Source organism: Alligator sinensis, unplaced genomic scaffold (genome assembly GCF_000455745.1).
Source record: "Alligator sinensis unplaced genomic scaffold, ASM45574v1 scaffold990_1, whole genome shotgun sequence".
NCBI lineage: Eukaryota > Metazoa > Chordata > Crocodylia > Alligatoridae > Alligator > Alligator sinensis.
In genome coordinates this window covers 578,527-601,897 of record NW_005842506.1, presented here as the reverse complement: position 1 = coordinate 601,897, position 23,371 = coordinate 578,527, and the positions used below count along the sequence as shown (strand labels likewise).

Here is a 23,371-nt window from a genome sequence, read left to right as displayed (position 1 = left end):
TAGGTTTTAAAGCAGACAGTTCAGGGAAGGAGCTGTAGACGGTGGCATAGCATCAGAATCACTTACATTAAAGGACAAAGCCACACAAATATAGTTTGCTGCTACTAGGTTGCTTAAAAAAAAATCAAACTACAGTACATGGAATTTCTCTCTCATTTCTTTCTACTGCATGCAGGAAACAAACAGGCATTGGTGACACATAGAGGGTGCACGCAGGTGCACATGCACCCCCTGAGCACTGTGGTGCACCCCCTGCAGGCAGTCACCGCTTGCTATCCCCCACCCCACCACCGCCACCGCCAACACTGCTGGCAGTGTCTGCAGGTGGTCCACGATTGCCACTGGCTGCCACCACCACTGCCGGTGGTGTCTGCAGGTGGCCGCTGACCACTGGTCGGCGCTCACCACCCCCCTCCCCCTGCCACCAACAGCGCTGCAGCTGCCTGTGCCTGTGGCAGCTCCCCACTTGCCTCCGCCATGCTCCCACTGCTGACAGCTCGCCGTGCCCCCCCAGCCACCAGGGGTACATGGCGTTCATGCAAACAGGAATGGTCTAATTCAACTTAAACTCATCCGTTTTAAATGTTGAGCTTTTATCAGTGTTTTGGCTGACAGGAAACAAATATACAGTTTGTTTGTCTCAGATTAAGGCCAGCTCCTTATTGAAAAAGCCAGTTATTAGTTCCCTACATAGTCGATTTTAAGCCTATTTTCCCCCTATTGGAACAAACAGCATGCATGTTTGTATTTTATATGCAGTAAATACAGCATAACTGAGTCTTCTTTGTACTTCTATGTACAATATAGCTGGCCTGTTAGTTCTGCACTTGACTAACTCTCATATCCAAGCACGATCTGTCAAAATCTATAGTAACTTTTGCTCCTGACGCTTCAAACACAGCAGCAGACAGTAGTTCAACTGGCAATTTTCAGATGTAAATATAATCATGCTATAGGCAGAGACATTACTGTCCTCCTGTGCAGAAGCTAGTGTTATCTCTAGTTTTATAAATAGGAAAACTGAGTCAGACAGGATAAAGGACTCCTAAGAGCATGGATGGACTGGCGCAGAAGCACCACAGGTACTCACATGCTTTAAGGATTAAAAGTGCTATAGAAGCAAAAGTTTGAATTCAGCTTTGACTTGTTATATTCTTTGAAGTTAGTGAGAATTCACAGGTATAAATGAAGGCAGAATTTAGCCTTCATCATTATTAGACAAGCAGGGACACCTGGGATTGGTTTGATGCAGACAAAAGTTTATTCATGCTGAATGAAGGTGAATTAGCTGCTGTTTAATAGAATGTAAAATCATATTAACAGCACTTCTAATGAAGAAGTTAAAATTTTATGCTACTGTGCCAATTTGATTAAATACTTTAGTAGCATAACAAAGAGCAGAATAGTAAATCCAATAAGACTTGAAGGCATCAAAAGAAGAACAGTGACATCAACTCCATACCAATAAGTTTTATGCTGGTGCTGGATATTTATATGTATCCTTCTCTGCTTCCCCCATGCCACCTACAGAGAGAAGAGGCAGGGTTACCATAATGAGATGAGGTGACTGCTTGTTGGTGTTTCACACATGGGAACTTGCAGATGACAGTGTACCAAAGGTTCATCTTGGGTGAACTAGCCCATGGCCTCATCCAGAAGAGCATGGACATGTGGTATGTGGCACTGCAGACCTGTCTGTGGTACCACACACCACACATGCAACACGGGGAGGTTGACCCCAGGACATCCCGGGGTCAAAAAAGCCACACCGAAAAAGGGTGGGACAGTGCACATGGCAGCAGCACATGCCATCCAAAACTGGAGCCTGGCTGGCCAGAACCACACTCCAGCTTCTGGCCAGGCTTCCTGCTGTGGCTGCAGCCCCAGGAGGTCCCTAGGACCCCAGATAAGACTGTTGGGGCCAGCACAGTTGCTAGCCCCAGCCTCCCCTACCCTACCCATGGTAACCCGCCGTGTGCCAGAGTGTACATGTAGATTTTACATATCTCTTAGCGCATGTTTGCTGCAAAAGGAAGTGTGATTACAGGTTAGGTAGGCACATCCACACTAGGAATGATCTAGCTGGCTCAGATAATAATAGCCATGAAAATGTAATGCCATGGAATTCAGCATGGGCTATGTAATCCTGCTTGGAAGCCTGAATATATGCTGTACTTACTAACCTGAACAGAAGTGGATATGCCATCATATCTTTAGTCAGAGAAAACCTTGGACAGGTGTGCCTTCCCTCTTCCCCCAGCACTGCAATCACCCCTTCATTTTGTCCTTTTGTTGTGCAGACTGCTTCTAAGCACTGCCCATGACAGATCCTGCAGAGAAAGGGGAGGAAAGCCTAAAATAAGTGGTTAATTCAGTATTTTCAGAACTTTTTTAGCCAATGAGTAACTGACCACTTCTAAGAGATCTCAGGATATTGGGTGCTTAGCTCTTTTGAAAGCACGCCCCTTAGGAACAATGCATCTCAAGAAAAAAAATACCCTTCTAGCTCTAGTGCCCTGAGTCATATAAGCATGCATTGCTTACATCTTCTTCTGATTTTTTTTTTTCAATAAGAGAAGACAAAATGTTAGTAGCCAAGGCTGTTGCTGATTGTGATGAGAGAAGAGGGGCATGGATGTCAATAATATATCCTATCAACACTTTTACTGCCACCTAAATTTCTGTGTTCCTTGGCAGTGCTTTTCAGTATCAATAACTATTCCTTTCAGGGAAATGACAGAATAATAAAAAGTACTTGCCTTGAATTTACAGAATAATAAGTCTGTTTCATACAACAGGGAACAGTAAGTTAGCTTGTAAATCTTGACTAGCCAAGGTATTTCTGAGATAGCTAGTGTAGTGTTATCTGAATAGTATGAACAGGTATCATCAGGTATCATAAGTTATTAATTACCATATTAATAAACTTGCAGTCACATATTAATAGGATTTAGGTATCTGACAAGTCCTAAAAAGCTTTTATTCCAAGACCACAACATTCCAAAACATCTGTATTGAGCTCAAAATAAAATACTACAAACTGCTCAGAAATCCCAGAATTAGTTGGATGAAATTCCTCCTATTTGTTTGTGTTTAATCTGTAGCATATGACATTTTTAGAGTCATTATACAACAATTATACAAACCAGCAATTATGGGCACACATAAAGACCTTTACTGGGTTTGCCAGGGAGCACAGCAAAATGCAGTGATATGATGCATATAACAGGCAAAATAATGACTCCATTTCAAAAAATGTAAATCGCTTTGTGTGGCTAGAATATGTATTTATTATTTACACCCTGCAGGGCTTTTGACTCGTGCATTTGCTATTTGGAATGAAAATGAATTAGAAAGGCAAAAGCCAAAGATTAATATTTTTATTCAATGACCTTGAAGATCAGCAATGTTTAAGCTAACTAATAATAGTCTTCTTCCTGCAGGAATTAAGTATGCAGGTATACCATGCAACTACAGACTGTCTTGTGGACTTCATTTTGTGTTGTAAACTCCCTTTGGACCTGTGTTGTGTTAGGTGCTGAATACATATCTAACCTGGTCTAGGCAGCTGGTTATAATTCATACATTATAATACCTAATGTAGGTATGCCAAAGTGATCTAGAGCCACCAATCTCATCTCAGCTGCTAACCCAATCCCATGGAACATGGACTTTCTCTACAACAGCCTGACTTGACTCTCTCAGCCTGGGCACATGGCAGACAAACAGGGACTGTATTTATGAAGCAGTGCTTCCAGGGGCAGAGAAAAAGTCCATTCACCACATACAAGGAAAACTGCCTGGAAAGACAGTTGTTAAGAGACTTGTCTCACTACCATTGCTGGCTAGACATAAGACTTCCAGAAAGGGAGGGGGGTCACAACCCCAGGGCTTTTAGCTTGCCAGGTCTGTAACTTCAGTGCTTTTTCAAAAGAGCAAAATGATGGTGCCTATGGATTTCCTTTGTCAAGTTTTCCTTTTACTCTCCTGTTCTGTTGACTGTGAAGGGCTTAATCAAGAACCCACAGTGATTACAGCCCAAGCAAACCCTGGAGAAAGCTTATAGAAGCAACAGGGGAGAGGGGGGAAGGAAGATGGAGGTATCTGCTTCTGGCATTAGGTCCAAGACCTAGGCCACACAACTGTAGTCTTGCATTCAACAGACCAGGTCTAACTGTGGGAGTGTCTTATGGTATAAACAGTTGTTACCAAATAAAGAAAAATCAACTGTGTTGGGATGCGTCTTGGCACAGCTGAGCCATTTCACTGGATGAAACTCACATTGCCCAATTTCCCACCCATTGATGCTGCAGAACAATGGGTAACATGTTCCCTGCTTAGACAGATGTGGCCCAGGGAATATCCAGGGAGCCTCGCTGTACATGGGAAAAGCCAGTTCCAATACAGACCCAGGGCTCAGACCACTAATCAGCTGGTTGGCAGTCCCACCCCAGGGACACACTGGAGTATGGACGTGTGCCCAAGGAACCCCAAATGGGGGAAACCAGACAGGTGCTTCTGAAGCCCTGGGAGTGTCTGCTCAGGACAACTACAGAAAGCAGGCAGCTCTGGGCTGCCCAGGGTTCTCTCACCTTAAAGCAAGCAGACGCCAACCACAAAACAGCAGCATAAGTTCATACCATCTGTCACAGCATAAATTTGGGGCATGAAGGGACATGGACATTTGTTTGTCTGGCCTTTGTGCCACCATAAAAAGACTGTTTACACCCTTACAGAACCAGAGCCAGAAACAGTGGCCAAACTTTTCCCAGATTCATCTGGCTTGGAAGGGCACAGATGTCAACAGCTAAATATACTTAGAACAGACTGGTGTCCATCCAACAAGGACTAGAAGAATCTTGGCCAACCAGCTATTATGGATATTCATAACAACCAAACTCTGTTCTTTGTGCTAATATTAGGGTAAACAAAGAGGACTGAGAACCTACAAGATCAGGACCCATCATGGAATTACTGGGTTTTGTTTCGGATTTGGTTTGGTTTGGTTTTTTCAATTCTTCCCTTTCATAGAAACCGAATGGGGAAAAAAGGCACAAATATGAGAGATATGGGAGTGAAGCTACAACCAGCTAAGAATTTCAACAACCATTTACTTTGAGTTCTGAGTTCTATGTGAAGGTGAGGGAAACTATGGGTTTTATTGTGGTATCTCTGTATTAATTATGCTCATGTTGTTATAATAATGGAGTACTTAGAGTGTGAGTGTGACTCTGTTTACCTCGTTAGTCCATGAACAGAGAATGAAGGATTACTTGCCAGGGTAGCCAAGATGGACTTTTAGCTTCAACACAATCTTGAGCAGCTTTGTTGACATATCAGTAAAGGTGAGATGCATGATACATGGCAAATGTGAGATAAATGTGACAATAGGAGAGCTGGTTGGGAGAAGCAGCTTGTCACAGTTTCCAGACTCTTCTGGCTAGCAGCTGACAAGTGTAGCCATGGGCGACTGGTGCCACCTTAGTCGGGGGGGAGGGGGGGCACATGCCCCCCCAAGCAACCAGTCAGTGACCGGGGGGTTTCCCCCCATGGCCAATCTCACTGACCAGGAGGAGAGGGAAGAGTCCCCCTGCGGCAAAGCTTACTGACTGGTGAGCAGCCATGCTGCTCCCGAAAATGACTGTGGCCTATATCCGGCACTCCCACTCCCTGGCTGGTGCTCACAGGGAGGGCACTGGCACTCCCAACTGCCCCCCTATGCATCACCTAAGCGGGGAGCACAGCCGGTCAGGGGGTGCACCCCTGTGTACACTCTATGCGTTGCCACTGAGTGCAGCTTTCGGGACCTGGAGAGATTGGAAAGGGAGGAACTAAGTATCTGTAGATGTTCAAGGCTATGTGGGGTGGACTGGGGACAGAGGGACTACTTAACCCCTTTGGAGTGGGCAGAAAACCTCTGACTGGGTGGCCTTTGTCTCAGTAAATGTCATTACTGAAGAGACTGTTTGCTACGCTGCTTTGAACTTTAGATGTACTGGATCTCCCCAACAGGAGATGAAGTCCCTCTCCCAGAAGTAGAACTAGATACTAGCCCCTTGATTCAGAGCCATGAAGAACCAGGCAGGGTGAGAGACCAAAAGACCATGATCCTCAGAGCTGGAAGGTACCTGAGCTCTCCCCGACCTCTACTCTATAGGACACTTGTACACATGATGGGGTTTTGGTCCTTAGGATTGCATTCTATGCCCCCTAAATTGAAACGATGAGCTTTATTCAAAATGGTGGGTTTTATTTTTTTCTGTTACTGTATATATGTTATTGTCCTGCTGGCCACAGGCACCTGCTGAAGGCAGAAGTGGTGAGGAGCCTGATCCTTTTTTTTTTTTTTTTTTTTTGGGGGGGGGGGGGGGCTGGGCAGAGCCTACCCACCTCTCCCACAGCCAGGGGGTCATTAATCTGTGCCTTTAATCTGTCCACTCAGCCCCCAGCCACAGGAGAGGCAGGCAGACTCCACAGAAAAAAAGGATTGGGCCCCTCACCACTTCTGTCTTCAGCAGACTCCTACAGCTGGCAGGATACCAGAGGCCACCCAGAAATGGGCTGGCTTGCCCCTGGGGCAGGAAGGGGAGGTGGCAGGAGGGTAGCTGGATATGCTAGCAACCAGAGAAGGCAACAGGGATGGTGCACAGAACTCTGGATGCCCAGCCAGGCTTGGGAAAGCTAGCAGCTCACCCAGGCAGCCCCTGGTGTAGTTTAGTTTTCAACAATGCAAACTCATTTAAAACCTCCAAAACTCACGTACGTGCAATGTGTACAGCCTTTAAGCCACACAAAGGCAAACTTTTCTCATGTGTACATCATGACATCAACACGTGTACAAGAACCCAAGGGGTATGCTTAGGAACTAGACAAGGCCATGGTAGACCCAAGCAAGCATTCACCTTGGAAGACTCCATGACAGAAGGTTTGACAGGAGGAACTCCATAAAAAAATTCCTTACCTTTAATATAGTATTCTGGACTAGTTTGGATTTGTAGAATTGAAAAATTCAAGGCCAGAAGATCTATCTTGATTTTGGTATATGACAAACTACAGAATTTCATTTGTTTACTCTTATATTGTGCCTCAATATCAAGAGACAATTCAAGTAGTAAATAAAACAATGAAAATAAGACACTATGGTTAGGGACAGAAATTACATATAAACTAGTATAAGTGATCGGAAACCGGTTCAAATCTATAACACAACAGAAGTGCAGCACACTTAAACCACTTTCAAATTGGCTGAAACCAGTTTGGATGGATGAAGTATCAGACTTAACTGATTTAGGTTAAATTGGTTTCTTGAATTTCTGTCCTGGATCTCCTCCAGATTCAAGTTAACTCACAGTCCCCCAGCATCCCAGGATGCTTTGCACCTCTCCCACGAAGTCTCCCTCACAGGGTTGGGAGGCTAGCCTTGGCCCAAGCTGTCTGCTCCAACTGAGCAGCATGGCATGCTCTAGCGCCCCCCAGTTTCTGGCCTGGGCCACTAAAGGTATGTGGCTGCATTTCTAGAATCAAAAGTGAATGTCTGTTCACTTGCTTAATGGTTCAATCTACATAGCTTAGACTAACTTGCAAAGATTGTATCAATTCAGCCTTGGTCTTTTTGACTGTCTGTACTTAACCAAAAAAGTCATTCACTTAGCAAAATAGATGTTAACATTTAACCTGTACTTTAGCAATGCCACTGTTTGGTGGAGCATTAGCACCACTGTCTGAGAGAGACATTTTTAAGTATCTGTCCCAACTCTCTGTTTTTTCCCATTGTTAATTAGCCTTCTGTGTAATCAATTGGTTTCTTGGATTGTTTCTTGCTTGCTGTGTAATATAGGAAAATGTATGTAAAATCAAAAGCTAATTATTCTGAATGAGGATGTCAAATGTGGAAATGATCCCTGTGCGGGCCGGGCGCGAGCCAGGCCCTTTTTTGTGCTCTGCGCGGGCTGTGGCCAGCAGCCCGGGCACGCGGGGTCGGAGATAACAGGCGACACGCTAGAATTAGGCACGGACTCGTAATTGTTGATTAAAAGATTGTTTACTTACACCAAAGATGGTCGTGGTGTAGGCTGGACAGTTTTCCAGGTTCAGCTCCGCTTAAATCCTCGTTGGAGGACTACGACAAGCTCTCTCACGAAGTTTGCTAGGCTCCGTGGAACTTGTGCTCTGAGGTAGTTCGGTCGTCTGGATCCTTTTGCGCGCAGGGAGAGGGATACGTCGAGGATTGCGAACGGCGACGGGGAGAGGCTAGAGGCTGATCAGACCCCTGCTGCCTGCTTGAAATGCACTGGGTCCGATAGGCTCTGCAGCGCTTAGAGATCTTCACACAGCGTGAAGTCTCCTCCTCCCGGTGTTCGTGGAATCCTCCAACTTGGGCGGAAACCACTCAAGCTGTTTATACGGCTAGCAAGCCAATCGCTAGCCGCCATGTTTGCCTATATTAGGATCGACCAATAATATGGCACGAATCTCAATACAAATGGCGGGAACTCCTTTGCACCGTGCATCTCCAAGATGCAAAAGAAATGCACCATGCAAAGAAGGCTACAAATTGGCAGGAAATACTCTTCTGCACGCGGGTTCTCCTGTTGCAGCAGAAAACTCCACCGTGCAAAGGAGCTGCAATTTAGCGGGAACATAATTTGGCGGTGCCGAAGCGCACACAAACAAAAAACCACAACTTTGGGTTGTGACAATCCCAACTGCACTGGATCAAATTTCGGCAAGATGATTTTAAACCCCTGATGAATATAATATGGAGAAAAACAACAGGCTTTTAGATTTGGCCACACTTCAAATGTTTTGTCACTTAAATAAAAAAAGAGAAATGTACCATTTGGAACCATTTCAAAAACCAGTCCCTCCAGTTCCAGAATACCATACTGTAGGACAGCAGATCAGTTTGTGGACTTGCAAATCAAGGCACTGTTATGTTTCTTAGCATAAAGCTTGACAAAATATCAAATGGTCCCACTACTCACCCAGGTCTACTATCTCCAGGAGGTCCTTCTCTTCAGTTCCTGTCTCCCTCTTTCAGTGTTCTTCCACAATACACTGACTTTTTCAGGGAAATTTTTCATGCAAATTTGATAGCTGTACAGGACAGGATAGCCTAGCACAGGGCAGTATCTTGCTGATTATAACCTCACCAAGTACAGCTTTTTCTTTCTTTAAACTAGTCATTTCGGCTTCCAGCTTCCATTATGCCACATGCTAATTTTGTGGGGAGATTTCCATGTACATTTTCATCACCTCCTTCGCTGACAACAAGCTTTTCTGCCACCCATTTGCTTCTTTTGGGCTTGTATCACACTGTAATTGTTCCCTCGATACAGTTTGTCTCTTGAGGAGTGAATTTCTTTCAGTCCCATCATAGTCCTCAGGTTTAATCCTTTACCATGTTCCTCTGTAGGACCAGAACCCCATCACTTTCCTATTTAGCGTTCTCTGGGGAACTATGTGAGCCCCAGGCACATTATGTAATACTGTAACATACTTTCTCCTCCCTTTTACTCTCTGACTTTCTTCCCCTTCATTTCTCACTCATTTGGATGATGGCACACCTTGCTAATCCTCCATCCAACATCTGAAGCATATCTTGGAGTAATCCTTTCCCGTTGTCTGCCATGCCATACATTAAACTTAGAAGATGTTCTCTACGCAGGAGTCCCAGTCTCTCTTTGAGGAAAGGCCATCCCACAGAATTGCACTCTCAAGGTGTAAACTCAGTATTTTTTCCTCTATTTGTTCATCAATTCACAGCCACCAAACACAACTCCTAGACTGGACTTTATTTTTAATAGTGCCAAAGTTAACTTCTGAGACTCTCCAGATGCTGCTGCTAGAGAAATTGCCTGGGTTGCAAGCCTGGCTAGGGAGCCATTCATACTTCTGATGCTTTTTGCCTAGAGCTCCCAGAATTTTGCCCCATGGAGAATTTCCCCTAGCCTCCCCAACTCAAGGTATTTCCTATTCTTGTCTTCCCTAATGAGTACTCCCACCAGTCCAGTAGGCCCTGCTTCTCCAGCTTAAGCCAGGCATAATTGAACTACTGTTTCTATGTCAGTGAAGTTTCCTGGAGCCCAAAGAACCAATCCTCTTGTTCTTGGGTTCTGCCTGACCTGACTCAACCAGTTGTGCCCCTAGGAATCTCAAACAAGCCTGCTCCTTGACAGGGTTCCCTAGTTCTTCCCAGTCCATAATGACTCTCATCTACAGTATTCTTCCTATCCACTCCCAACACTCTTCTCTCAGCTCTCATGCAGGTTTCTCCAAGAACCACTTACCAGCTTCTTAAATCCTCTCCTATTACTCTCTTATACCTTTATAAAGAACACCTGCCCATTTCCCAGATAAGCCTGATAATCATATAGGATTGGCTAGCTTCAAACTCTCAGCACGTAAAGCGGGGGGAGGAAGGCGCACAGGGAGAGGAGTTTCTGCAAAACAAACTCCTGCCCTGCATTTTCATTTTATATAAGATGTAAACTTGGAGAAATGTTCTTGCAATATATTTAAAAGAAAACTATTATTACTATTTCTTAAGATTCTGCTACAGTTGAAAAGGGTTTGGCTGTTACTACTAACTGGTACTTTTCAAACAAACACAAAACTATGAACTTGACAACTAAATGTCAAAAATTCCTTTCCTCTGACTTGACTAAGACTTGGAGGAGGCCCACTCTGTTCAAGAACAACAGAGCAACATGATTGTGACAGCCCAGGTGCTTATCAAAGACACAAAGATTGTATCTCTCCTCAAAAGAAGTGCCAACAGTGAATGGGTCAGGACACAAGAATCTTTGTCATATCCTTTACAGACAACATGCCCCCAAATGCAAAGAAGGTTAAAAGGCTTATTTTTATTCAATCAAATGTCTTGACAGTTCTATAGACTCTCTGAAGGTTTATGATGACATTAGCTTATGCTAAAAGTAAAGGTCCCAAGTTACTGCAGTAGACTGCATTCTCAATAGCCTGCTTAGTATTTCATTTGTTTTTCCATTTTGAGTCATTTAAGAAGTCAGGGCCAGCCACAGGTTTTCTGAAGCTCTGTGCAAAATAAATCCTATACAGCCTCTTTCCGCTCACTTATAAGGCTTCCCGTGCCTATGTACTCATTGCACACAAACATGCATCTATTTCCTTTGAGCTGGAGACTCAATCCTTCACCTGTCTGTGAAAGCTCCTCAGCTTTCAATAACCTCGCTAAGGAGCCAAGGGAGCAGGAAGCAAAGTGTAAGCAAAACTTTCACAGGTGAGTAGATCAGGAAGAGGATTCATTCTTTGCAAAGGATGATGGTATGAGACTTGAACTGGTCAAAGGACCTAGGGTGACAGTATAGCTGAAACTGGATGCAGGTAAGTGGGTGCTAGGTCCATAACAGCCAAACAGGTCTCTAAGATCACCATGATTTCATAGTTAGGCACCAATTAGTTTTGTTTCCATTAGGAATAGCTACTGTTATTGTAGCAAAACCCCCAGTTTTTCTTTTTTTATTTATTTTAAAATGCATTCCCTCCCCTTCCCTAACCATTTCTGACTTTTTCTCTCCCTTTCTATTCCCTATAGATAAGTATAAGTAAGCTAAGATGTAGGATAAGCTTTAACATTTTATTTTAGGTAGTAAGTTTTATTTCTCTCCCCTCTACAAATAAGTGCCCTGCTATTTTGATATAGATATCTACTGTTTTATAAGTAGTACTTTATATCTACTGATAATTATTACATTTGTATTGATTTTTTTACTGCTTTTAGATCATTTGATTACTATTTTAGGCCTATATATATAAATTAGCATAAGTCATGTCAAGTTTCCATCTTGTAATGTTAAGCCTCCATCTTATCCCCATGCCCAGTTGTGTAACCTATGACTCATACTACCTCTCCTATGTAACTTGGTTCCTGAATGAATGGGGATGAATGAGAGTGCTTGAGAGACAATGGCAGTAGGTCTAAAAATAGCTCCTTCTGAATGACCAAACTATCAACACCAATACCTGGACCAATGACCCAGCCCTTGGAACCACCCTCAGCATTCAAGAAACAAAAGATGAGGCAACCCACCATGGTGCCAAGGCTGCACATGCTCAGTAAGAACATCTGGAGCCCTCTGGAACAGGACTGACCTTGCCTGGACAGGCCCTCCCATAGGAGATCAGAGGTAGTCTGCCCCATAAAAAGGGGTAGTGAAGATTGACTCTTTGGGAAGCCCTCTCCATCTGGACCAGCACCATGCCACACCACTTATCCACCCAGAGGCCCTGCCAGCAATCCCTCTCTGGACAACACCTACTGGATAAAGACCCCTTTCCAGCCTGGATAGATAGCTATGACCCCCACCCCCTCTTCAACCAAGGACTTGGACTCTGTTTCTCTTCCCTACCTGGACACCCAACCCTTCCACTGAGTCTCTTTCTTCTGCTGCCAGTGTGTGTGTGTGTGTGTATGCACCTAATTGATTTGTGCATTTGTATATGTGCAATTGTGTCACACCCTCCTGCCTAACAGTGCAATATTGGGATCGTGAGAGTTGGCCTGACCCCACGGGGCAACATTATGGGTGTACTAGTCAGTAATTTTTGTCTGAAAAACTTTATTTTCAAGAATATCAAGTTAACAGTTTATTTTCTCTGCAAAACATGTTTCTTTGGACTACTGATATAATATGAAATATAAATTCAAACAGACAGTTTGAGATCCAAGAATGTAAACTACTTTAGCCTGACTATAAGGTGGTAAAAGTCACTCAAATCAGAAATCCCTAGTTCAGAAGAACCTTAGAATCATATAAAATATAAAAAGAAAATGACAGATTCCTGGATTTATCAGTCTTACAAGGGATGAAATGGGAGCATTATTTTTGCTGCCCCCAGCATCAGTGTCACATTATATACCCAGTGAGATCAATGGCAACACTTGCACTCTACTGAAAGTTCATACCTTGATTTAAGAACCTGTTCTATAACCTGGGTCAGACCACAGTTCTTACATAATGTAACTTTCACTGAAGTTCACTGTACTAGCAATAATACAAAGTTAATGACCCTAGACAGCATGTGTTAATATTTCAGTAGTGCAATTCATTACGACTGTTCTTTGTATATGCTGTATTCTTTCAGGTTCATTATTGTTCCCTGTACGAACTGACAAACTTTACGCAAAGAATATTATGGCTAATGAAACTGAAAATCTTTCTTTTTAAAATTGTTAAATATATTATTTATCCAGTTCTGGCTCATTATGTTTTGCTGACTAAATAGTTACAGCATTTTCAAAACACAGATAGCAGAATGAAACTTCTTTTCAGTATTGCAGTGAGAGGGAGAAAGAGATTAGACAGAAGTGGAAAAAAACGTATCTCCAATCTAGTATCTGAAACTTTGACCTCCCCCCTTGTTTTCCTGGACACATAGCACAAGCTCTTTTAATTCATCTTTTCACTGGGGACTGCAGTGTCTCTTGAAACTGGATGATCATAGTGGCTACATTATCTATATAAGATAAAATATCCACGTTTTATCAATTTCCCTACCCTTAATATTATCTGGATGTATTTTCTGTGTATAGCTGAATATAAATAGCGGTCTACCCAACTCAAGGAGGCAGCCAGCTAATTTTGCAAGGAGACCACGGGGCTAGATGTCATTTTTGATGGCTTATCATGGTGGGCCCTCTCCATGCCTCTGATTGGCTGAGGGGCTCTGGTGGTCCCACCCTACTGCTGATTGGAGAGGGCTGTCCATCGTATGGCCCTGCCCCTCACCACTGATTGGCAGAGGGCTGTCCATCACGTGGCCCCACCTCTTGCTGCTGTTTGGTGGAGAGTGGTAGGGCTGCACAATAGGCAGCCCTCAGCCATATGCGCTGACTTTTATTTTTGCTGGGAAGGAGGTAGAGGGGCTAAGAAAGGGGTGGGCAAAATGCAGCCCGCAGGCCAGATGCGGCCCCCCAAGCTATTCTATCCGGCCCGCAGGGCCCCTAAAACATTTAGAAAATGAATATTTATCTGCCCTGGGCTCCCTGGCATGTGGCCCTTGATGGCTTGCCAAAACTCAGTAAGTGGACCTCCACCCAAAATAATTGCCTGCCCCTAGGTTAAGATGATGGATATCTGGAAAGTTTTATGCATTTCAGATAACAGCCCTCTTCCTGAGGGGGGCAAGGGCTCTTGGGCCCCCACATACTCAGCACCCCTGCTCTGCTCTCAGCCAATCAGTAGCAAAGGGTGGAGGCAGCAGTCATCTTGCCTACTCGCTTTCATGATGTCAACCCTGTTTGTGCCAGGCTGCGCAGCTGGGAGGACTGCTGGCTCCCACTGGAAAGCCAACACTTTAATAAGGTTTGTTTGGGTTTTTTTGTTTTTTGGGGGGGGTTTTTTGGTGGGGGGCGGGGGGGTTGCAGATTTCACAGAGATTGTCCAATTTTGTAATTTCCATGAAATCCACACAATTGCAATTTGGGTATATAGTAGAACCTGTTCCTGGCATACTGATTACCATAGGGTGAAACTGATTACCATCATGTGAAACTTCCATTTTATGGAAGGTTACCAGTTCACTAGGCTTTAAGGATATTTTGTTTTTATAGAAGTAATGATGTGATAGTCTGTTTTCCTTCATAATTTGGAGTACAATTCAATAGAACACCCCTCGTCTGAGTAATTCACATTCTGTCAAACAGATGTTTCAAAACAATCAATTATCCTAGTTAAGAGAAATCAATGTATTATCTACAGCCTGCAGCTGCTAATTGAACAATTGCATAATTAGCAATTAAACCCTAAGCAGTAGAGAAAAGTATAGGGTCTCTTTAAAAGTAAATTTCAGTTTGAGTTATTTTGAGATTTTGCATGGGATCAATCATTTCAAAAAGAATACTAAAGAAAAGAACATTGTGATATAAGATCAGAATCAGAATCAAAGTATTCAGAACATATTGTTTTTTCATTCTCTGTAGCCATGTAAGGCTAAGGAGTCACTAGAAGAACAGTTTTAGTTACAGTGGGTGCATCTATGCAAGTCGTTTACTGCGGAGTAGACTAATTAGCTCTGCAATAAACTTCTCACAGCTACACATGCGGCCCTAGGAAACTAATTAACTCCACAGCAGGGTAGAACTTCTAAATACAAGTACTATCCTGCTATGGAGTTTTTTACTCTGCAGCAGCACACATGTAGATGCTGGTGTGTCTGTCTGGGGCACAAGGTGCATCAGCATGGGGGCTGCCTGCTGACTAGCCCCACACTGGAGCACCCTCGTGACCCAGCCAGCCCCTCTGCAGGATGCTGAGCTGACCCCTTGGACTGTCTGCCAACTGGGGCTGCCCCAACCTGGCTCAACATGCTGTGGTCCCAGGTGCACATTCAAACGGTGTGCCTAGGAGCAATAAACTCTGGCACAATACGCACCAGAGCTTATTACTGCATGCTAATAGCACATGTAGTTGCCCAGTGACACACAGAAGAAAATCCAGAAAAGTGTATTTTCTAAGTAGTTTCTTATTGGGAATGGGCCAATATTAGAACCTCCAATCCAAGTCCCCTTCCATTTCAGAGGTCTCAGGCACTCAAGTAGAATCATTCCTCCAGGACTTGTTTTTATATATACATTATTGAATTCTCCTAAGGACACACTCTCTTCCTGTGATTTTTGAGCAAAATGGTGGGAATCATTCAAGAGCTGAACTCTCAAAAATTAGTTAAGTTTGCCAAATATCTATCAGTTTAAGCCAAGATGTTATAAGGCTTCAGCACAACTGAATCCAAACCTGGATCTAGCTTTGCACCGAAGCCCATATCAGACTCTGCCTGAAAACTGAGCCAGGATCCAGATCGAAACATTGCCTGATCAGTCCAAAATCAGGAGCACTCCAAATTTCAGCCTACAGATAATTTATTTAAAGATACTTACAGCTGCTTGAAAGTCTGCCTGCACAATTTGTATTCTATTATAACATTTTCATCAGATGTGGCAGTAAATCACGTACAGTGCAGTTACGTGTGTACTCAGATGCACACGGACAATAATGATTCAACGTAGTCTAGTTCTAAAAAGCATTTCCTAATGGAGATAATTGCTGCTGTAGTGTACCTATTGTACATGCTAATTAGTCATCACTTTGCAATGTCACACCATGGAAAATGGAAATGCTCTGGAACCGCTTAAGACATTTTTTGAATATCCTGGCTCCTATAAACAGGAGGTTATAGGAAAAGACAATAACTATGAAAAGCAAACTGATTTTGCAAATTTCAAATAATATGATTGGAAAGATGCACATGCACCTAAAAGCAACTCTTTGAGGTAGATCCAATAAAGGACTTGGACAGACTTTAAGCCGTAAGTCAGTGGAGGCTCTTGCAGCTCAACTGTTTCAGTTTGACATCTCCCTAAGCAGCACTGTAATGTGCACATCCTTAGGTAGTGGAAGATAGACAAATATATACTACAGAAAATAGTGACCACCAATATTCTGAATATAATCCTTGACTGAAAACTTAAATGGTTTCCAAACAATTGCTTCAGGGACAATATGCTGTAACCCTGACTGTCATCCTAAGAGGCAAAAGGTAGGCGCTTTCTCCAGGCCCATTCAATCTGTTGCGTCTCTGTTAAGAAAGCCAACATTTATACCAATTAATAACAACTGGGGATATGTGAACATCTAATAATTAAAACATGGTCAGAGTTTATAACCCAACTGAAAGTCATCTAAACTCATACAATCAGATTTCTGTATAGAAAAGATGACCAATTAGGAAATCAGAACATAAAGAAGTTCTTAAGTTGATGGGAAAGAAAGCTCCAGCAACACAAAGGGAATTTAACAAAGTGCACTGAGTTGGCATGAAAATGTACTGATTTGCTGATTCCTATAGAACAGAAAAAGTAATTGGCTTGTCATGTTCTATTGTGGCATACCTCAGAAAACCATTCTCTTAACTTGGGGAAGGGGAGGAGGGGGGGAGATCACAAAATAAAGCAAGGTTTCCCAGAACCGATAAACACAGTCCCAAAACATCTGTTAAAAAAAAAAAAAAAAAATCAGAGCCTGCCTTTTACAGATGTCTATTCTTCTGGCAAAACACCAAATTACACTTAGCTGGAAGCAAAACCCACACTGGACATTAGGGATCAAATTAAAGACTTAACTGAAATACTTCCTTTGGAAAAAAAAAGAAGAAAGGTTTGCTGTAAAAGAGAAGGAAACATGCTGAGTATAGTTTAGTTAGGACCCTTGAACAACAAGCCACAAATGAACAGTTTGTAAAATGTAGTATATCTCTAGACATAGCCCTGGCATGTGGGGTTTTTTTAATCAATTCATATCCTGGATTCATTAGTTTGCATTGCTGTTACCTGAAGGTGATCATTGCTTACCCACACAGAGGAGTAAGATGGTTGAAGGTGCAGGGAGATGACAAAGGAGGCAAGAGTAGGTGAGGTGTTGATTCTACTAGCATTGAGTGACAATCATCACACATGAGCCAGCATAAATGAAAGAGTAATCAGAAAAAAATTGCTCAGAATGGTCATATCAGACCTTGCAAGCTAAACAGGGTCAATATGGGAGAGTCAGAACTTGTGTAGAAGACTTTAGAGAAAAATGCACTGCAAGGAATGGCTCTGGTGTTTCAGTAAGTGTTTCTCTTACTTCCATCAATAATGAACCAATCATTTATAACTGAGCAAATGAGAGCTATGTTAAGGGAGGTGCTGTCTTTCAGATCTCATATCAAACTGAAGGCGTGGCCATTTTAAATTTATTAAAAATACTGTGGGACTTTTTCCTAGAGTACAGGTTATTAGCAAGTAGTATTGTGGTCATGGGCAACTGGTGTCACCTTAGTCAGGGGGGCACATGCCCCCCCAGTGACCAGTCAGCAATGGGGGAAGGGGGTCCCCCATGGCCAATCTCACCAACCAGGGGGGTGGGAAGTCCCCCCCATGGCAATACTCACCAACCAGAAAGCAACTGCAGCGCTCCCAGAAGCTTCCACGGCGCTACATCCCGCGCTCCCACTCCTCAGCCAGCACTCGCACAGGGGCACTGGTGCTCCCACCTGCTCCTCCTGCCCATTACCTAAGCAAGGAGCACAGCCTGTCGGAGGATGCACCTGCACTCCTGTGCACACCCTACTCATCGCCACTGATTATGGTAGTAATCTTCTCTTGGCTTTTATGTGGTTTGTCAGAGGAGAGTAAAAGAAATATGATGCTTTCATTGATTTCTGGTATAAAATATTTCAGAATCTGAAGCTGCACTGACGCAAAGTGAGATGGTGCTTTTAATAGGTTCCAAGTCCATCTCAGACCTGTTCCTGGTTTATATACAGAACAGGGAGATGTGGACAATCTCAGCTGTATAACTAGCTAATGGATTTCTAAAACTGTTGCATGCCTTTTTAGTTTTGCATGCAGCCCACACAACAAATAATGATCCATATTATTCTTAAAATAAGTAAACCTGTCTACAAGTTTTATGCAGTAGAATATAACTCCTCCTCAAGAAATAATGACTCACATATATTGGTAACCCTGTTTTCTCTGCCCTTCATCTCAACCTGCTTTGTCTCACCCACTTCTCATTAGCTCGTCTTTTTTTTACTTCAGTCTCCCTGGGGCATGAGCTGCTTTCTACAGATGTTTGTAAAGCACCTAGCACAATGGACACCCAATCCAACTAAACTTCAAGCACTATCACAATTATAATGTTATCTAATTATTTAATATATTGCTCTATATTTGGCTATGTATTTAGAGATTTTTCTAGAGGTTTTTTCTGGAAGTCTTTTTAATCTAGAGATATTTCTTGAGAAATCTTGTATTGACAGGCAACTGGTAGGGGAGACATGGGGGGGGGGCATGTGCCCCACCCTGAAATTAGCCCCGGACTTGGCACCACTCACGACAGGGCAAGTTTTTTGCTGCAAGAACCAGCGGCATGTTTGCACCGAAACATGCGTCGGGTGTGGGGGGGGGGGGAGGGCACTAAGCCATGGCACAGATATATAGGAGTGGATATGGGGCTTTTGGCCTGCTCCTGGGCCCGCCCACAAATTGTGCCCCCCCAGACTCAGGAAGTACCAGTCACCCATGATTGTATGCGTTTCTCTTCTTCAATTAATATGCCTCATGCCCTTTAAAGAAAAGGACCGGTTTTAGTGTGCATCATACAAACAAGGTTTACAAACAAGAGTGCTCATGGAAATTAGTTTACAGATTTGCCTTTTTTAGGCATTCAACCCAGAAGCCTGACTATGCAAATCATGGTTTTGTTTCCCAATCAGATGCAACTAAAATCACCTAAGCAACAGAGCTTGACTAGCGTGCCATGGGATACATGAAATTTTCAAAACATTTTGAATGGCAAAATTGAGAACACTTATAATTTGGTCATGGGTATTTCAACAATAACAAGGAATGAGATTCATTAAAATCATTTGTTACAAATTATTCCCTTAGCTCTAAGTTCTTCTTTGAAACTAGCACTAAGAGAGAGATAAGATGAGTTTCAAAGGAAAATCTGTTATTTCCTTTAACTTTCTGGAAAGATTCCTGGTTTCTATATTGCTGGAAAAAATTAAATATATTTAAAAAGACAGAAGATGATTGCTGTTGATGTCAACAAAGATCTGTCATGCCTTATAGAAAAATAACGACTTCCACAAAGGAAAAGACCAAGGTAAGTCTTTTATACCCAATTTACTGATATATGACCTGGAAATGAGATTTTTAGTCTCTAATCCTGGAAGGAAATAGGGAGGGAAGGCATTCAGCCCTCAGCATTAAGTCATCCTTAGGGATGTGTATGTGGGTGTATATTAGTAAAACAGATTTAGGAGACAGACATGCTGATAGATGTCAAATGAGTAACACATCAATACACAGCTATTTTTAGTCTTTTTGTGTCTTCAAAAATGACTATATAAAAATAGTGATATGACAAGCCCCGGTGGGTGGGGCCACCTGTCTTTTAAATATGCTAAAAGTAGATCAGAGTTTCACATAGCTGAAAACACTAAACAAAAACTAGTAAGAATTAATTTAAACTACCCTATCTGATTTAAGTAATACCATGGCAAGTTCTTTATACTGCATTATGTAAACTTCTTTCCACTGATCTGACAAATCAGATTAAACAGCTCTAAGTACTCCCCAAGCTGAAACCGAGGTCATACACAAGGAGATTATTCTCTAGAAGTCAAATGAACATTCCATTACAATAAGTCGTAAGTAATGTAGTGTGGGTGTAAATAAGGAAATGTGCTCACTAATGCTGGATTAAAATATTAATGTTGGTATAGATGCTCATTATTGGTTTCTAACAACTCTACTCTATTACAGCCCTATGAAAACACAGCAGCTTCAATCACCAGTACAAAACAAACCATGTCAGCCCAAAGAGGATGTCCCTGAAGGAGATGATTCCTCTGGTGTCATGTAGCTATGACTGCGGCACTCTGTACCACCCATCTCTCCAAAACTTGTTGGCACAGGGGAAGTGGCCGAAGAATAGGAGGCAGGAAAAGCATCTTTAGGCCTGCAGCGTTCCACCACAAAAAGAGTTGCATTGGGTCATTGACAATGAGTATAAATTACAGCAGATTTCTAACTTGAGCCAGGTGTCCTGCCTAGCATAGGAGTCACAGGATCAAGGAACTAGGGGTGTGCAAAACAGGCCGTATTCAATTCGGATTTGGCCCAAATCGGGGACAGTTATTCAATTCATTGATTCAGATCACTGTCCCTAATTCCATTTGGCCGAAACCGAAGATTTGATGCTGATTTGGAGAATCAGCAATTTGGCCATAAACACACTTAAATTTTTTTCTACATACCTCAAGGTACTGGGTGCGCCTCATGAATGCTGCAATGCTGGGGCAGATGGAGTGTCCCACAGGAGCACAGGGCCCTCTCCCCCCCCCCAAAATGTGCTTGGCGGCAAACCCAGAAGTGGACCAGAAGTACTTCCAGTCCACTTCGAGGTCCAGTGGGAGGACACCATGGCGGGCTGCCCCACGCCTCCCCAGCTCAGTGATCGGCTGTGGGGGGGACCCCAGGTGCCCCCCTAGACTCAGGAGGCAACAGTTGCCAAGCCAGAGGGGTGCGGGGGAGCCCCCCTGCATGCAGAACTGCTTCTGGTCCACTTCTGGGTCTGCTCCCAAGCACACTGGGGAGCCTCGCACACTCCTGTGAGACACTCCATGCGCCCCACCATCTCAGCATTCACGAGCCACCTACTTCCTTGGGGTATGTAGAAAAAACATTTAAAGCTGTGCTTATGTCTGAATCACCAAATCTTTCTGAATCAGTTCAGAGGGTTTCAATTCAATTCAGAGAGATTAAAGGGTCTCCTGAATTGATTCAGATTTGGAGATTCGGCCACCAAATCGGGCCGAATTTCCGCCAAATCTAATCAGGGACTGCAGCTTCGAACAGCCCTACAAGGAACGTAATAGTAATTTGAAACCATCTTTGCTCTATCTCGAGGGTGTGGAGTATTTCATGCACGGATCTGAACATTTGGGACTATTTCCTGTTAATATATGCTGGCGAAGCAGCTAAGGAACTGGTCTAAGCTAGATCCAAAGTACTACAAGTCCTAAGTTTAAAAAAACTGTCACAGTAATACAGCAAGTTTTTTGCAGCTCCATGAGTGACGATTCTCACTAGTAAAAATATAATAATTGATTTTTCACATCAGGGCCTCTGAGTCACCATAAACAGCAGGTATTGGTCTGGCAGAGATCTGTTTAACAGCATACCTCATAAGCAAGAAGGCATGTGTTTTATAAGGCAGCTGGGTGTTTAAGGGGTAGCCAGTGGAGACCACAGAATGGAAAGGAGTTTATGATTTTGTGTACCTAAAACTTCAAGATGATATGAATCCTTCCTCACATCAACAGATAATGTGTGTGGACAAACAACGAAGTGTCCTCCTTGATTTTTGTTGGAAATTGGCCAAGAGTATTAAGAAAGTCTACACGCTTGGCAAGTCTGTAGTAAAGATTTTCAGGAAATGGTATTCTTGGGCATTGGGGAACCAATGGAGAGGGAACCCAGATGACGACTCTTATACGGTGCACCAGCACATTTTTATGTAGCATCAGAGCAGAAGACTGCTTTAGAGCAATGAATCCCAATCAACATGGTTTTAAGGAAAATAAATCATTTCAAATGAATTTCATAATCTTCTCAGATTAAAACAAGTCTTATTGCAAAATGATAACTGTATTACTGTAATATTCTTAGATTTATGTAAAGCATTTAACTTAATGCCTCAGCATTCTGACTAAAAGAGCCACAGCTATCCAAAATCAATAGAGCACATATTAAAAAGAGTAAAATCTCCTAATTGATAATATTTCTAAGAAAATTTGTTAAAAGGGGAATTTCAGCTATTGGGCATGTTTGATGCTGTTCCACAAGAGTTACTTTTCAGCCAGTGCTCATCAATATTTTTATCGTGGACCTACAAGATGATACAAAATTATGCAGATAAAGTTTACAGAAGGTAAAAAAAATTGATAGGGAAGAAAACAACAAATAGACATACCATAGAAAGCAATCTGAGTTGCTTGATAAACTAGGTATGATCAAAGAGCAGGTGTTTTAATATACCCAAATGCAAAGCCACATATCTAGGAATGAAAAATGTAGGACATGCTTACAATATGGAAATTCTACTTTATATGAAGTGACTCTGAAAAGGACTTAGGATGGCATCAAAGATCAGTAACTGAACTCGAGCTCCCAGTGTGATGCTAAAGTAAAATGTGCTAGTGTGATCCTTTGGTAAATTAACTGTGGAACATCAAGCAGTAAAAAAGGAAATGGCATTAACTCATCATACAACATTGTAGAAACCACTGCTGGAATTCAGTATCTAATCTGTGTGCCTGCACTTTAAAAATTTAAAGAGGGTTCATACAAAAGGTACAGCAATGACTTAAGATCTGGAAAACTTGCCTTACAGAGAGAAGCAGTCTTATTGAAGGTTGAGTCAGCTTTGATCATGGTCTATTATCACAAATACAAGATCTTAGGGTCTAAAGGACTTTCAAATCCAGTAGAAATGGGTATAATACGATCCAGTGGCTAGAAGCTGAAATCTGTAAATTCAAGCTGGAAATTTGTAACAGTTAGGGGAATGGATCAGTGATCCTGATCATAAAGGAATGTGGAAAAATTCTCCCTCCCTTCAAGTCTTTATTTAAGGTCAGATGTCTTTCTAAAGGATATGCTCAATCACAAGTTATTGAGCTATAGTAAGAACCATTGGGTGGAATCCATAGCCTGAACTTCACAACATCCCAGACTAGATATCCATCATAATAAACTGATGAAAAACAACAAGTGCCA

The 23,371-nt window shown here is 42.7% G+C and overlaps 1 long non-coding RNA gene across 1 annotated transcript in view; it reads right to left on the bottom strand.

Moving 5' to 3' along the window:
- Positions 1–1,432: 1,432 nt before the first annotated feature.
- Positions 1,433–23,371, bottom strand: part of LOC102387288 — a 56,783-nt gene continuing 34,844 nt past the window's right edge. The window contains exons 2-3 of the long non-coding RNA XR_324735.2: positions 2,184–2,330; positions 1,433–1,524 (exon numbers count right to left, since the gene is read on the bottom strand). This is a non-coding gene — a long non-coding RNA (uncharacterized LOC102387288). The remainder of the gene's footprint in view (positions 1,525–2,183; positions 2,331–23,371) is intronic.